Source organism: Lissotriton vulgaris, chromosome 1_1, assembly GCF_964263255.1.
Source record: "Lissotriton vulgaris chromosome 1_1, aLisVul1.2, whole genome shotgun sequence".
NCBI lineage: Eukaryota > Metazoa > Chordata > Amphibia > Caudata > Salamandridae > Lissotriton > Lissotriton vulgaris.
The window spans coordinates 1,412,865,690-1,412,882,731 of NC_141685.1; the positions used below are offsets into that span (position 1 = coordinate 1,412,865,690).

At 53.1% G+C, this 17,042-nt stretch overlaps 1 protein-coding gene across 1 annotated transcript in view; it reads left to right on the top strand.

Annotated features, from left to right (window-relative positions):
- The window catches only part of LOC147750618 (dihydrolipoyl dehydrogenase, mitochondrial-like), a 201,922-nt gene that overhangs the window by 183,912 nt on the left and 968 nt on the right, over positions 1 to 17,042 (top strand). The gene's annotated exons all lie outside the window — the stretch shown is intronic.

Consider the following 17,042-nt stretch of genomic DNA (forward strand, 5'->3'; position numbering starts at 1 on the left):
ATAACTCCAGGCTCCCGCCAATTTGAGGATGGTGAGCCCTGCCCAATCAGAGATAGGCGCCTTCCCCCTCCCACAGGAGAGGAGCAGGATAGGGGGTATACTCACCCCAGGACAGGGACCCATTGGTCCCTGCCCTTACCCTACCTGTAACAGCCCTAAATTTAGTATTAAGGGGCACCCTGAACCTTCCTTCCTCTGTTCCTGATTCCGTAACAAGCAAGAAGATCAAGAAACAAGAAGACCTGCCATGCAGCTGCTAAGAAGAGGACGACACCAACTGACGTGGCCCCAGCCCTACAGGCCTGTCGATCCTCGAACCTTCTCCTGCTAAACTCCGGCGCCCTCAGTGGTCAGCAACCTCAAAAACCCCGGAGGACCTGACCGCCTTGTGACTCTACAAAGACTGGGACTCCCACAAGCAGTGGTTCTGCTCAAACAAGCAATACCCCTGGTGCCAGTCAAGAACCGCGAATCCAGCACACTCTGCAACCGCCGAGCCCGGCCTGTGCCTGAGTGGACAAAGACAACAAGGACGTCCCCCCAGCGATTGTGACCACGAATCCAGTGCCCAAGGACCCTCCTGGACGACCCAGAGGACGCCTGCAGCCTCACAACAAGGGACCCCTCCAACCGCGACCAGCTGAAGGTAAGATTTCCCGACGTCAAAAGACAACCCTGCACCCCACGGCCCCCTGTGCCCAACTCCTAGGTGTCTACCTATCCTCCAAGATCCCAACTTACCTCTCGAAGTGGTGTTCGCACCTGAAGAATCTCCGTCCCCGAGCCTGCAGCCTTTGGTCACCTTCCATATTCTCCATTGAATAACATTGAGCGCCCGATGGCTCAAAAGCACCCAGCACCCAACCGCCCGAGTGCCCCTGGGAGTGACACCTCTTTCCTAATCTACTTCCCCCCCATTTGCCCTGAGCAAGTGACCAGGAGCCCAGCTCCCACAGCCGCGTGGCCTGCTTGTCAACAGCCACAAACCCCAGGCCCCCTGCCTCCCATAGGCTAACATTGGGCCTAACTCTCCCTGCACCCGGCTGCCCCTGTGCCGCTGAGGGTGTAACAGCTGTACCTACCTGACCCTGGGAGAGCACTGAGTCTATACCCAGAACATTAACTCTGCCAGTCGAGTACTTACCCAAAAGCTGATAACTCACTGTTCTTCCATAGGGTAACAGTGACTGGTTTCACTTTGAAATTCTTCTAAGTGTGGAGTTTTGAAACTTCAAAATATTATTCTAAAATCAGCCGAATCACGAAAACGAAAATACTCACCTGTTATCAGGAGTGCTACCTCAGTTCGCGGAGTTCGCTCTCAAGTAGTTACAGACGGGAGTGACGAGTGCCACGTCAGTAGCTGTTAGCTGCTGCGCCTAGTTGAGGACTTCTGGCTGCCCCGGAGATGTACAATCTTCTTTGTTGGACTTGCCCTTTCATGGCATTTGCCTTTTTGGCGACAAGGCAGACTCAGCTCATGAGTGCTTGAAGGATTCTCGAGCTACGGCCAGATCCTTGGGCCTCGTGACTACCTCTTGTCCACCTCTGTCTGCTTTTCGTCCAGCATCAACATGGGTCAGGGGGCCAGCGGGTGGACCAGTCCACACTCTTCCCCGCGCCCCCCCGCCTCCGCATCCAAATCTTCCCAGTCGAACATTCCAGGCTCCTCACCAGCCAGTCGGAGGCTGGATCTGCCAACACCTCCTGCATTGGCAATCCATCACGTTAAACAGGTGGGTTCTGCAAATAGTCCTAAGGGGCTACTACCTCCCCTTCGAAACTACCCCTCTTTCCATGCCACCTTCTTATAATCGCAAGTCGGAGAATCATTTGGCACTTCTCTGCTAGGAAGTATCATCTCTCTTCGCCAAGGGAGCTATAGAGAGGGACCCTGTGCAGAAGTAGGTTGTGGTTGTTATACCTGCTACTTTGTGGTACCCAAGAAGGGCAAAGAGCTGCGTCCTACCCTAGACCTCCAAGCCCTCAACTTCTTGATACCAATGTTTCAGCCTCTATCCCGGATTTTGGTGAGAATGACTGTTAGACGGACCGGGAGGGTCGGTCGAGATTACGGGGAGAGGTCTCCAGGGAGAGCCGTCTCCAACGACTGTACAGATAAGTAACTTCCCCCCCACAGACGGACACCACACAAGATGAAAGGTTATTGAGACTTTATATGCAATTCTTAAGTTACGTTGGTATGTTACAAGGAGGTCTGGACTCAGGGGTCCCCTCGGTTCTGATCTCTGGTTGAGGAAAGGGGTAGCGGGACAGTCTTAGTTACCAGTGCGTTCAAAATAGCTCTCAATCCTCGAGCTCGGCGTTCTTGATGATCGGGCCGTGGAGGAGCCAAGCAGGTCCCGAGATGGATGAAGGAAGGACGACGGTCCGCGGCGGAGCCTGCAGGTCCCGGTGAAAGATGACGGTTACAACGGTCCGCGGCCACGCCAGCAGATCCGGACGACGATGAAGGATGAAGGTTACGACGGCTGTGGCAGCGCCAACAGGCAGGACGATGAAGGTTACGACGGCTGTGGCAGCGCCAACAGGCAGGACGATGAAGGTTACGACGGCTGTGGCAGCGCCAACAGGCAGGACGATGGTGCACAGGACAGAGCTACGGCAGCGCCAGTAGTCCGTCCAGGATGAGTTCCTCTTTACGTCTCTCGACTCCAAGATACAACTGCCTTCCTGGTCTGGAGCTGCCCCAGTTATAGGGCTGGTGTGCTTTGATGTCCGGACCCTCGCACTTGGAGGTCGGGAGGTCCGGGATGAGGGAGTCCAGACACCCAGCAGGGGGGTGGAGCCAGCGCCCGGGGAGGCGATGGGCGAGCGGCACTTGGTGGGGGAGAGCCATCGACACCTCCTTCTCCCATTGACTTGCCAAGTAGCCCGCTCACCTCCTGGGTGGATGGTGGTGCCGGGATGTCTGAGGCCTGGCCAGGCCCAGGGTTGAGGTCGGCCGGGGGCCAGGCGGCCACGTGGTGAAGTGTCCAAGATGGCGGCCCGGGCTGGGCGCGTGGGCCGGTAGTGGATCGGGCCCACGAGGTCGACATGCTCGAGGGCAGGGGTCCCTGAGGAGACGGAGGACGTGCACTGGTGGTGTGTGGTGCTTGTGTGACTGGGCTCGGGCCTGGTCAAGCCGGGGGAGAGCGGCCCTTCATGTGGCCTGTCCAACATGCGTCCCCCCCAGCTGAAGGCGGGGAGAGTTACCCATCCTCTTGGGGACTCTCTTCGTCGAGGCGGAAAAACCGGGACAGGCCATCCGCGTTGGCGTGGTCGGACCCAGGCCGGTGTTCGACTGTGAAGTCCATCCCCTGCAAGGATATGGACCAGCGTAGCAACTTGGGGTTTTCCCCCCGCATGTGCATCAGCCACTGCAGGGGTCGGTGGTCGGTCTGCACCCGAAAGTGGGTGCCGAAAAGGTAGGGCCGGAGCTTTTTGAGGGCCCATACCACGGCGAAGGCTTCCCTCTCTATGGTGCTCCAGCGTTGCTCCCGTGGTAGGAGTCTCCGGCTGATGAAGGCCACCGGTTGATCAAGGCCCTCGGTGTTTACTTGGGACAGGACCGCCCCAATGCCCTGGTCGGAGGCGTCCGTCTGGACGACGAACTCCCGGCTGTAGTCTGGGGCCTGGAGCACAGGAGCGGAACACATGGCGGCCTTCAACTGTTCGAATGCCGCTTGACACTCTGGGGTCCAGTTCACCTTCTTGGGCTGATTTTTTGACGTGAGTTCGGTGAGAGGCCCCACTATGGTACCATAGTCTTTCACGAACCTTCGGTAATAGCCCGTGAGGCCCAGGAAAGCTCGTACCTCGGTTTGGGTGATAGGGGGCTGCCAGTCCTGGATGGCGGCAATTTTCAACTGTAGAGGGGCTACTAGGCCGCTTCCCACCTGGTGTCCGAGGTAGGTCACAGACCCTTGTCCAATTTGACACTTGCTGGCCTTGATTGTGAGGCCAGCTCGCTGAAGGGCTTGCAGCACTGCTCGGAGGTGATGGAGGTGCTCGGTCCAATGGTGGCTGTACACAGCGATGTCGTCTAGGTAGGCGGCGCTGAACCCTTCGAGCCCCGCCAGGACCTGATTGACGAGCCGTTGGAAAGTCGCTGGGGCATTCTTCATGCCGAAGGGCATGACCGTAAAATGGTAATGGCCATCGGGGGTGGAGAAGGCAGAACGTTCTTGTGCTCGGGGTGTGAGGCCGATCTGCCAATAACCTGCTGTCAGTGCGTCCGTTCTGGTGACTTCATTCAGGCCCCGGTAGTCGACGCAGAACCGGAGTTCTGGTGTGGCTCCGGGGGCGGCTGCTTTGGGGACCAGTACGACCGGGCTGGCCCATGGACTGTCTGAGGGCTCGATGACCCCGAGTGTGAGCATCTTAGCCACTTCCGCCTGGATGCAGGCCCGTACCCGATCAGGTACGCGGTAGGCCCGGTGGCGGATAGGAGGGCTGTCTCCGGTGTCCACATCGTGCACACACCAGGAAGTGACACCTGGGGTGAGGGAGAACAGACTGGCGAACCGTGACAGGAGGGCTTGGCACTCTTGGCGTTGTTCTCTGGTGAGGGTCTCCGAGAGTCGGACCCCATCCACGGAGCCGTCTTGCTCCTGGGTCCGCAGGAGGTCAGGGAGAGGTTCGGAGTCGTTTTCAACCCCATTGTCTGTGGCCATCAGTAGGCTGAGTTTGGTTCGTGCAAAGTGGGGTTTCAGTCTGTTGGTGTGGAGTACTCGGAGGGGGTTCCGGGAGGACTCCATATCGATCAGATAGGTGGCAGGACCCTTGCGCTCGATCACCTTGAAGGGTCCCGTCCATTTGTCTTGGAGAGCGCATGGCTCCGTGGGGGACATGACCCATACCTGTTGTCCCGGCTCAAATTCAATGGATGAGGCGTTCTGGTCATACCATTTTTTCATGTCCTCTTGGCTGGCCTCTAGGTTAGCTTTTGCTAGGTCTCTAAACCGCCGGGACTGGTTGCGGAGGGTGAGGAGGTACCGGAAGACATCTGGAGGGTTCTTTGCCGGAGGCATCTCCCAGCCTTCTTTGATCAGGCTGAGTGGCCCCCGCACTGGGTGCCCATAGAGCAGTTCGAATGGGCTGAAGCCTAGGGATTTCTGTGGGACCTCTCGGTAGGCGAAGAGGAGGCACGGCAGCAGCACATCCCACTGGCGACGGAGGGGCTCTTCCAATCCCCCGATCATTCCTTTCAGCGTGCGGTTGAACCGCTCAACAAGTCCGTTCCCTTGGGGGTGATAGGGGGTCGTGAAGCGGTAGGTGACCCCACACTGTTGCCAGAGAGATTTCATGTATTTAGAGATAAAGTTCGTGCCTCTGTCGCTGACGACTTCTCGGGGGAACCCCACACGGGAGAAGATCCCCATCAGGGCCCGGCCGACCACTGGGGCTGTCACGGTCCGGAGAGGAACAGCCTCAGGGTAGCGGGTGGCGTGGTCCACTAGCACCAGAATGAAGCGATGGCCTTGTTTCGTACGCGGGTCCAGGGGTCCCACAATGTCTATACCGACCCTCTCAAATGGGGTCGTGACTACTGGAAAAGGTTGCAAGGGGGCCTTTAGTTTGCGGCCGCTCTTCCCACTGGCTTGGCACGTGGGGCAAGATCGGCAATGCTGGTGCACATCGTTTCTCATTTTGGGCCAGAAGAAGTGGGTCACTAGGCGACTGTAGGTTTTATCCTGTCCCAGGTGCCCTGCCAGGGGGACATCGTGGGCCAGGTTGAGCAGGAAGTCTCTAAAGCGGAGGGGCACTACTAGTACTCGGTTGGCCCCCAGCTCGGCGATTCGTTGCTCGCTGTACAACAGATCATTGTCCCAGAGGACCCAATGAGTTCCGGAGGTATCCCCTGCGCTTTGGGCGAGCGCTTGTTGGCGGAGTCCCTCGAGGGAGGGACAGGTCTTCTGCTCCTGGCGAAATTGTTCTTGTGTGGGTCCCCCCTCTTGAGCCCACTGGTCAAGGTTATTGAGGTCGGCAGGTTGAGCAAGTTCGAGGGAGGTGTCATGGTCGGGGGTCTCGGCTGGGGCGACCGGAGGCGGTGGCGCCGGCCATTCTGGTTCTTCTTGGTGATGGTTGGCACGGGCGGCCATGGACCGGGTGGTGACGCACGCCCAGTCCGGGACGCCCAACATCCCCAAGTGTTCTTTTCGCTCCACGGCGGCCCACGGGGAGCTCTCCAGGTCATTTCCGAGGAGGCAGTCCACGGGGGCGTCGTCTCGGACCGTTACCTTCAACATGCCGGAGACCCCTCCCCACTCAAAGGGGACGCAGGCCATCCGACACAGACTTTCCGAGTTGTCGGCTGATCGCACAGGGCAGAGAATGTTCGGTAGATATTGTTCTGGGGTCACCAGATGACAGCGGACGGCTGTCACACTGGCCCCGGTGTCTCGAAGGGCTTCGGCCCGTTGGCCATTGATGCTCACCCATTGGCTGTACTTCTGGGTGTTAGCGGGTAGGGGGACCCGCGGGACCATGTCTCTTCCCCCTAAGCACGCGAGAGTCATGGCGGCTGGCTCCCACTCTTGATACTCTTGCTCGTCTGTTTCTTGTTCCTCGGAGATCTGTTCTTCCCCTAGTGCCGCGGCGGCCACATGGCGGGGTTTTGGACTCTGATACTGCGGGCAGCTTGGGTCGTTCGCATAGTGGCCGACTCGTTGGCATCGGTGACATGTAACATTGGCTCTATACCCCGGTCGCGCCGGGGTGCTGCCCCGGTTGGCCGGGGGGGTGGTGCTGGTAGCGGGGGCGGCCGGAGTGTTGTCTCTTCCTCGTCCTTGGCCCCCTCCTCCTCCTCTGGGTCGGTGGTGACCATTGTTGTTCCTGTTCTGCTCGTAGGACCCATTCCGGCCCACTCTGGTGATCTCCCACCGGTCAGCTTCGGCTGCGAGCTGCCGGGGATCGGTTAACTTGCTGTCGAGGAGGTGTTGGCGTAGTTCAATGAAGCAATTGTTGGACAGATGCTCCCATACCATCAGATTGAACAGCTGCTCGTAGGTCGTGACGTTGTTCCCTCTGATCCAGCCTTCGAAAGCTCTGCTAAAGTACGTTACATAGTCCACCCAAGTTGTACCCGGGATGCGTGTGCAGTCTCGGAACCTCTGACGGTACATTTCGGGCGTTAGGCCATAGCGGGTGAGGAGGGCCGCTTTCATATGGTCGTAGGAGGTCATCTGGTGGTCTGGGAGCTGTAACAGGGTATCGCGGCCCTCATTGAGGAATTTGCCCCATAGGCCGGCTCCCCAATCGTTTCTATCGATCCGGTGCGCAGTCATCGCGATTTCATAGGCCTTAAACCATTGCTGGATGTCGTCTTCTCGAAAATATTCTCGGACAACATCCTTGGGGATGTGTACTTTCTTCTCCGTGGTCCCTGGGGTGTGTGGTCTCTCGGGCACCCCTAACTCTTTATTCTGCTTGCGCAGGTTGATCTCGGCTAGGTTCCGTTCGTGCTCGTACGCTAGTTTCTTTTCCTCGAGCTCCCTTTGCCTCTGTTTCTCCTCTCTTTCTTCTCGGATACGTAGGTGCTCTAAGTTTATTTTTTGTTCGGCCAACTTGAGTTCTACGTCCATCTTGAGTCGGGCCATTTCTAGTTCGTGTAGTCGGGTTTTTTCTCTTTCTTGGATTTCGTCTTGCGAGAGGCTGGTTCTTTGCCCTTCAGGGGCGTGTTGGTTTTTTTCGCGGTGCTTTGCTCAGGGGCTTCGACATCCCCGGTCTCTGCCCAAGATTCTAGGGCATGCTTAAAATCGTCCTTGGTGCTTAGTCCGGTGGTAGCGATACCTAGTTCGATGCAGAACTGCTTTAGTTCACGATGGCTGTACTCCTCTAGTTTTTCCATTTGGAATTTCTCAGTTGATCCGCTCTCTTTAGTTGACATGGTGGTTCGTTGTGGGGTGAGCTACTCTCTGTACGTTATGCGGTGATTCGGATCGCGCCGCTGGCCACCAATGTTAGACGGACCGGGAGGGTCGGTCGAGATTACGGGGAGAGGTCTCCAGGGAGAGCCGTCTCCAACGACTGTACAGATAAGTAACTTCCCCCCCACAGACGGACACCACACAAGATGAAAGGTTATTGAGACTTTATATGCAATTCTTAAGTTACGTTGGTATGTTACAAGGAGGTCTGGACTCAGGGGTCCCCTCGGTTCTGATCTCTGGTTGAGGAAAGGGGTAGCGGGACAGTCTTAGTTACCAGTGCGTTCAAAATAGCTCTCAATCCTCGAGCTCGGCTTCCTTGATGATCGGGCCGTGGAGGAGCCAAGCAGGTCCCGAGATGGATGAAGGAAGGACGACGGTCCGCGGCGGAGCCTGCAGGTCCCGGTGAAAGATGACGGTTACAACGGTCCGCGGCCACGCCAGCAGATCCGGACGACGATGAAGGATGAAGGTTACGACGGCTGTGGCAGCGCCAACAGGCAGGACGATGAAGGTTACGACGGCTGTGGCAGCGCCAACAGGCAGGACGATGAAGGTTACGACGGCTGTGGCAGCGCCAACAGGCAGGACGATGGTGCACAGGACAGAGCTACGGCAGCGCCAGTAGTCCGTCCAGGATGAGTTCCTCTTTACGTCTCTCGACTCCAAGATACAACTGCCTTCCTGGTCTGGAGCTGCCCCAGTTATAGGGCTGGTGTGCTTTGATGTCCGGACCCTCGCACTTGGAGGTCGGGAGGTCCGGGATGAGGGAGTCCAGACACCCAGCAGGGGGGTGGAGCCAGCGCCCGGGGAGGCGATGGGCGAGCGGCACTTGGTGGGGGAGAGCCATCGACACCTCCTTCTCCCATTGACTTGCCAAGTAGCCCGCTCACCTCCTGGGTGGATGGTGGTGCCGGGATGTCTGAGGCCTGGCCAGGCCCAGGGTTGAGGTCGGCCGGGGGCCAGGCGGCCACGTGGTGAAGTGTCCAAGATGGCGGCCCGGGCTGGGCGCGTGGGCCGGTAGTGGATCGGGCCCACGAGGTCGACATGCTCGAGGGCAGGGGTCCCTGAGGAGACGGAGGACGTGCACTGGTGGTGTGTGGTGCTTGTGTGACTGGGCTCGGGCCTGGTCAAGCCGGGGGAGAGCGGCCCTTCATGTGGCCTGTCCAACAATGACCCTGAGGCTGCTGGGCCTCATGGCCTCCTGCTGGTGGATCATCATATTGGCATATGCAGGCTCTGCAGTGGGACTTGAAGTTCCAGTGGGCACAGCATCAGGGGAATCCTTCCAACTACGTCCAGGTCTCGGAGAGAACTGTGCACCAACTGCAATGGTGGGTAACAAACCAAGATTGGGCCAGAGACAGATCTGTTGCCCTTCCCCAACCAAATCTAATGGTGGTGACAGATGCATCACTTCTGGGATGGGGCGACCACCTGGGAGATGCGGAGATTAGAGGCGTCTGGTCTCCGACTGTGTCTGGTCTCCATATCAACTTTTTAGAGCTCTGGACGATCAGAAGGGAAAGTGGTGCGGGTGTTAACCGACAACACCACCGCCATGTGGACCTGCAACAAACAGGGCATAGTAGGGTCGTGGACCTTTTGTCAAGAGGCTGTCCACCTCTTGACATGCCTGGAATCTCTGGACATAACCCTGGTGGTTAAATAGCTGGCAGGCTTCCTGAAACCCGGACGGACAAACTCACCCTTCGATGCCTAGTTGATCACAAATTGCGTCTCCATCCAGAGTTGACGCATGGTCTCTTTCAGCGGTGGGGAGAGCCTTGGTTAGATCTGTTCGCCTCCGAAGAGAACGCACAATGTCAGTAATATTTTCATTGGAGGTTCCAAGGCGGTGCTCGCTCTGCAACTCTTCTCGCCACGAGTGGAGCTTTGGCCTGTACCACTTCTGCCCAGAGTGCTCAAGAAGATCAAGCACGAATGGGCTCAAGTCATTCTTGTAGCTCCATTTTGGGCGCGAAGAGTCTGGTACCCCAATCTTCTGAGCATGGCCATTGATCCTCAAATCGGACTGCCCTTTCAGGAGGATCTCATGTCGCAGCAACAGGGGGGGAGGGTCCTCCATTGGAACCTGTCCAGTCTCCACCTCCTTGCATGGAATTTGAGCGGCGGCCGTTCACATCTTTTGACCTTCTGCCCGAAGTCTGTGATGTTAACTTGGCAGTTAGGCGTCCTTCCACTAAAATGATATACGCCTGTAGATGAAATAGATTTGTGGCATGGCGCACATCAAAGGCTGTTGACCCCCTTTCTGCTCCTCTTTCCAAGGTCCTTTTGTACATTCTTTCTTTGGCCCGGCAGTGATCTGCCTTGGACACTCTTAAAGGTCATCAGCCTTCTTTATTCAAATCTCCTATTGTTAACAGATTCTTTAAGGGTCTTACTCATCTGTTCCCTCTATCTTCTTTCGTAATGCACCAATGGAACTTAAATCTGGTTCTCACTTTTCTTATGTGTGCTCTCTTCAAGCCTCTTCACAACTGTCCATGCAGGTTGATGACTCTTAAACTGCCTTCCTTGTTTACATCACCTCTGCTTGCAGGGTAAGAGAGCTGCAGGCTTTATCTTCTAAGCCCCTTTTCTCTCTGTCTATCCGGATAAAGTGGTGCTTCGGACTAAACCTTCCTTCCTTTCTGCCTAAGGTCATCACGCCTTTTTATGTGGGACAATCTAGCCCACCTTTTACCCACCCTTGAATCCCTACGAGGAGGAGAGACTCCACCATCTGGATCCAAAACGTGCATAGTCTTTTTATCATAATCGCACAAAAGACTTACGGGTGGATGATCAACTCTTCATTGACCTTGTAGTGCCAAGAAAGGGTCGGGCTGTTCAAAAACAGATCTCCCAATGGGTTTTCCTTTGCATCTAAATATGCTACGCTTTGGTGAAGAAAGACTCTCCTTTGCATGCTCATTCCACCAGAGCAATTGCGGCAACCACAGCGTTAACCTGTGGAGTCCCAGTCCTTGACATCTATCGGGCAGCAATGTGGGCATCCTTGCACACGTTTATAAGACACTACTGCCTGGACAGTCAAGTCCTGAGGGACAGGTACTTTGCCTGTTCGGTCCTCCAGGATTTTCTGGTGTGATCTTGGTTCGCAGACCCTCATGGTATTGCTGGGGTAGCTATTCTAAATTAATAATCTATAACGAACAGTCTCTATCAGATAAACAAATTACTTACATTCAGTATTGATGTATCTGGTAGAGACATAGGTTAGTTGTAGATTGCTTTCCGTCCCACCCATCCTCCCCGCTCTTCAAGCTGATTTCTAGGGATAGGGAATCCCCTAAAAGACCCTAGTTTGACACACCAGTGAACAGTATCTTTCGAGGCATATGAGCTGCAGATCACACACTTTGCATTAGATCGCCATCTGGTGTTGGGCTCGGATGGTTGCACCTTGTTGTTGTCTTGGAAGAAGTCTTTGTAGTCACGAGATAGGTGACTCCTCCCTTGGACGATAGTGCACATGGGCATCGACCCCATCCTCAGATTGTTTTTTGGGTTCGGATGCAACTTTTGCGCACCGATTCGAAACTTTTTCGAAGCGCAAACATTTTCTCGAACTCTTCAAATTAACTTAAACATCCAAATCTTCGACGTGCCTATCATCGGCTCTATTCCAGTCGTCGATGCGGGCCGCTGGGCCTATCAACGCTGTTAAGGCCTACGGCTCATGGAAAGGTTGCTTTTCAAAAAATGCTCCCAGTGTGGAGCAAAGTTCACACACAGTGATCATCATAAGGTATGTAACCTTTGCCTCTCGCCAGTACACGACTAGTCCAGCTGCCAAGACTGCGCCTCCTTTCGATCAAAAAAGACCATTCGAGATCGTCTGGCTCGACAACACATCATGGCGCAGAGATCAGCTCCGGAACCAGTGGACACCTTCGACGAAGGCCCAGATGTCCCATAAGATGATTCCGAAGATCAGGAAATCGTGACGGAGGCAGAAGACTCAGACAACCCCACCACTCCTGGTCAACGAGTGAGTACTACTGCCCCTGCCCCAAACTCACCACCAAAACAGAAGGCACTGGGCAAGACTTTGCCTGTTGGCCCCAGTCGTGACTGAAAGCACACTTCAGAAGCCCCGCCTCCGAAGACGAAATACAAGCCTCCCGGTAGAGCGGGACCGAGCAAACCGCATGTAATAGTCTCACCGGCGCCTTCTGCACCGAAGCCAAAAGAACACTCTGCTCCAAAATCGGTTCCTGTTCCTTCCGCGCCAAAAGACAAATCGGCCCGAACACCACCATGCCTATGGATAAAACTGTTTCGAGCACTTCCAAGCCTAAAGATCACGCTTCGGCTCCGAAGCCCAAGCCTTCGGATCCGAAAAACAAGCCAAAGGACTCTACCACACCTCCTAAGGCCAAAGACCACAAAACTCAACCCCGCTCTGAACCGAAAAAAACTGCACCAAAAGCGGCTCTCGAGGAAGAGGAAATTTTTTTTTCACCCAGATCCTGTCGATCCCAATCAGAAAAAGATTTACATTAATCCCAAAACAGGACATGTCACAGCTGTGCCATCCAACAAGCGGGACCCAGACACTCCAGTGCCTGTCAAGAAGAAGGCCTGTGCCACTTCGCCTATGCCTCCTTCTCCTGTCTCTCCTTCTAATCCCCTTCCTCTCCCTAAACCTGTTACACAACCTCAACCTGTAACTCCTCCACCACATACACCACCACAAGATGATGATGACTTTGGGGGTGGGGAGATGGGTGATGACCCGTTCACTGAACCAGACCATATACCACAGGCCGATTGGGATTACAACGACCCAATAGATCCAGCAGACCTCCCAAGCCATCAGCCATACCCATTAATAGAGCTGCTGTTTTTCACGGTGTGACCATACGCTCGGACACACCAGAGGAGGATTTCCTATTAGATACATTTGAGCAGTCGCAAAGAACTGTACAAATATTACCAATGATTAAAGGGGCGATTAAACATGCCCCTGACATATTCAAAGATCCTGGACGAGCCAGGATTCTTAATCCTAGAATAGATAAATAAATATAGACCTGCCCCTGACAACCCTGCGAATATCAAAGGACAGCTGCCTTTGGATTCACTAGTAGTAGTTTCCAACGCTAGGAAGCGCGCCAATTCACAAATCTCAGGGGATGCACCACCCCCGATAAAAAATCCAAATTACTAGAGGCATCTGGCAAAAGGGTAGCTGTGCAAGCGGTCAATCACTGGTGCATAGCCAACACTCAAACACTGCTGGCTAGATATGATAGGGGCCACTATGATCAGCTGGAGACATATTACAGCATTTGCGGGACCAATACAAAACTCAAGCAAATTACCTGATTCAAGAGGGAAAATTGATAGCAAATGCCTCTAGGAAATGCGCCCTTGATGCAGCAGACACTGCTTCTAGGTCCTTCAATACTAGTGTACCGCTCAGACGACATGCCTGGCTACGCATTTCAGGCTTTAAGCAAGAGGTCCAGACAATCATTTAAATCAGCCTTTCAAGCAGGAACACCTTTTTGGACCGGCTGTTGACACTATTCTTGAAAAGATGAAAGAGACAGAGACTGCAAAGTCCATGGGAGCACTGCAGTCTCCACACACACATGGCTCCTTTCGTCTCTCCTTTTATAGAGGAGCCTCTAAAAATATTGGTACAAATACCTCTTCTTCGTTTAAAAACACCACCCAAACATCCCCCAACAGAGGATATTTTAGGGGAGGATACAGAGGGAATAACAACAAAGGGAGAGGACACGGTAAAAATAACACTTGCACCTGCCCTGCTTCTAAACAGTGACTTCCCTCCACTCCCCTTTGGCCATTCCACTCTGGTCGGGGGAAGATTATCACAGTTCCTACCGGTCTGTAACACCATCACAACAGACAAGTGGGTAAGACAAATTATCCAATATGGTTACTGCCTGGAACTTACAGCTCACCCCCCCCCCCCCCCCCCCCCCAGCATACCACCTAAGCAGCGTCCAATGTCCACAGAACATCTTACACTTTTAAAACAAGATGTTCTCTCACTACTTCAAAAGCAAGCCATAGAGCCAGCCCCCTTGCAACATCAGGGAACCTGTGTTTACTTCCTGTATTTCCTAATCCCCAAAAAGGATGGGACCCTAAGGCCAATACTCGACATCCGAACCCTCAATCTGTATATACACTCTGATCACTTTGACATGATCACTCTCCAACAAGTGCTCCCACTGCTCCAACAAGGAGATTTGCTTGCAACATTAGATCTCAAGGACGCCTACTTCCACATCCCCATACATCCTTCGCACAGGAAGTATCTAAGGTTCGTAGTGGACGGACACCACTATCAGTTCAAAGTCATACCATTTAGGGTCACCACCACACCCAATTGCCTTGTAGTGGTAGCAGCACACCTAAGAAGACAACAAATAGAGGTCTTTCATATATGGGCGACTGGTTAATAAAAGCCAAGTCATTCAACCAGTGTGTTCAAAACACTCCTCAAACTGTACAAACACTACGCAACTTGCGATTCACAATCAACTACACCAAGTTGCATCTCCAGCCCTCTCATGTACATCAATATATAGGGGCCACAATAAACACTTCCACAGCTCTAGCATATCCCAGTCCAGCCAGTATACAGCCTCTCATTACCAAATTTCAAACACAACACTCTGTACCAGCCAGAGTGTTCATGCAACTCATAGGCATGCTGGCACCTTGCATATTTATTCCTTATGCAAGACTTTATATGTGTCCCTTACAGGAATGTCTAGCACATCAGTGGAATCGGGCACTAGGACAACTTACAGATCTGGTGTTGGTGGACAGCCGCGCACACCGCTCTCTGGGCGGCCGTTCCACAAGCCAATTCCACAGATCGTTCTAACAACAGACGCATCACTCCCAGGATGGGGAGCCCATTTCCTCAATCACACCACTCAAGGCAAATGGACCACTCAACAGAAAGTGCTCCATATCAATTATCTGGGGCTATTAGCAATGTTCCTAGCACTAAAATCATTCCAACTCCATATACAAAACAAGGCTGTCCTCATCCGGACGGACAACATGACAGCCATGTATTACATACAAAAACAAGGAGGCACACATTCTCTGCAGCTGTCCCAGTTCGGACAGAACATTTGGAGGTGGGCCATTCCACAAAACATATACCTGCTTGCAGAACACCTTCCAGGAGTTCACAATAAGATTGTGCATCTGTTAATTCAACAGACACAACAGATTCGCAAATGGGAATCACATCCACAAGTTCTTCTACCATTTTTCCAAATGTGGGGCCAACCAGACATAGATCTGTTTGCTACACATGAAAACCCAAAATGCCCAACCTTCGCCGCAAGGTTCCCAAACCCGCTGTCCAAGGGCAATGCAATATGGATAAACTGGTCAGGCAGATTTGCCTACACTTTTCCGCCACTCCCACTGGTTCCACTAGTGGTACGCAAGCTCCAACAACAGTCTCTAAAATTGATCCTAGTGGCTCCCACATGGGCACGTCAACCGTGGTTCACAACACTGTTGGAACTCTCACTAGTCTCATACCCAAAACTACGCCTCACCCCATCACTACTAATGCAGAACCATGGAGAGATATGGCACCCCGATCCAACCCAGCTGAATCTGGCAATCTGGATCCTGAAGTCCTAGAGTTCGGTTACCTTAACCTTCCACCGGACTGTAGGAACATCATTAAAGAAGCCAGGTGCCCTACCACCAGAGCTTGCTATGCTGTAAAATGGAAGAGATTTTCTACTTACTGCACTAACAATCATATCAATCCACTGGACGCGTCCATACAGAACATCATTTGCTACTTACTACGTTTGCAAAGATGCCATTTAGCATACTCATCCATACGTCTACTTCTAGCAGCACTTGCCGCTTACTTACAAAACAGACAACACTTCTCACTTTTTAGGGTCCCAGCAATTAAAGCCTTTATGGAGCGCCTTACAAGAATCATTCCTCCCAGATTACCACCCTCTCCGGTGTGGAATCTCCACATCGTACTTACTAGGCTCATGGGACCCCCATTTGAACCTTTAAATAAATGTGAACTTCAATTTCTCACATGGAAAGTAGCTTTCCTCATCGCAATCACCGCTCTCAGAAGAGTAAGTGAAATCAAGGCTTTAACCATACAAGAACCCTTCTTACAAATACATCGTAACAAGGTAGTTCTCAGAACAAATCCAAAATTCCTTCCTAAAGTCATCTCTGCTTTTCATCTTAACCAATCAGTAGAGTTACCGGTGTTTTTTCAAAACCCAGACTCCGTAGAAGAAAGAGCTCTTCACACCCTGGACGTTAAAAGAGCTCTACTTTATTACATTGACAGGACTAAATCCTTTCGAAAAACAAAACAATTGTTTATAGCTTTCTCCCCACCACATAAAGGTAATCCCATCTCTAATGCTGGGATTACAAGGTGGATTGTTAAATGTATCCAAATATGCTACCTAAAAGCCAAACGCACATTGACAATTCCCCCTAGAGCGCATTCAACACGCAAAATAGGGGCTTCCATGGCATTCTTAGGGAACATTCCCCTAGAAGACATTTGTAAAGCAGCAACATGGTCTACAACACACACCTTCACTAAACACTATGGTGTTGACGTGCAGGCAAAGCAACAAGCTTCGATGGGCCAAGCTGTTCTTTAAACACTCTTTCAAACTACTGCAGCCGATACAGGTGACCACAGCTACGGGAGATACTGCTGTACAGTCTATGCAAAGTGTGTGATCTGCAGCTCATATGCTTCGAAAGGAAAATGCTACTTACCAGTATGCATCTGTTCTTGGCATGTAGGGCAGCAGATCCACACACGTCCAACCACCTCCCTGGGACCTGTATTTGTTCCAGTACTATCTTACTTAGATATACACACATGGACATATTTTTTCTTTTCTCCTAACTCCATCATTTCTCATCATTGCGAAAAACAATGTAGTCGATGCCCATGCGCACTATCGTCCAAGGGAGGAGTCACCTCTTGTGACTACAAAGAGTTCTTCCGAGACAACAACAAGGTGCAACCATCCGAGCCCAACACCAGATGGCGATCTAATGCAA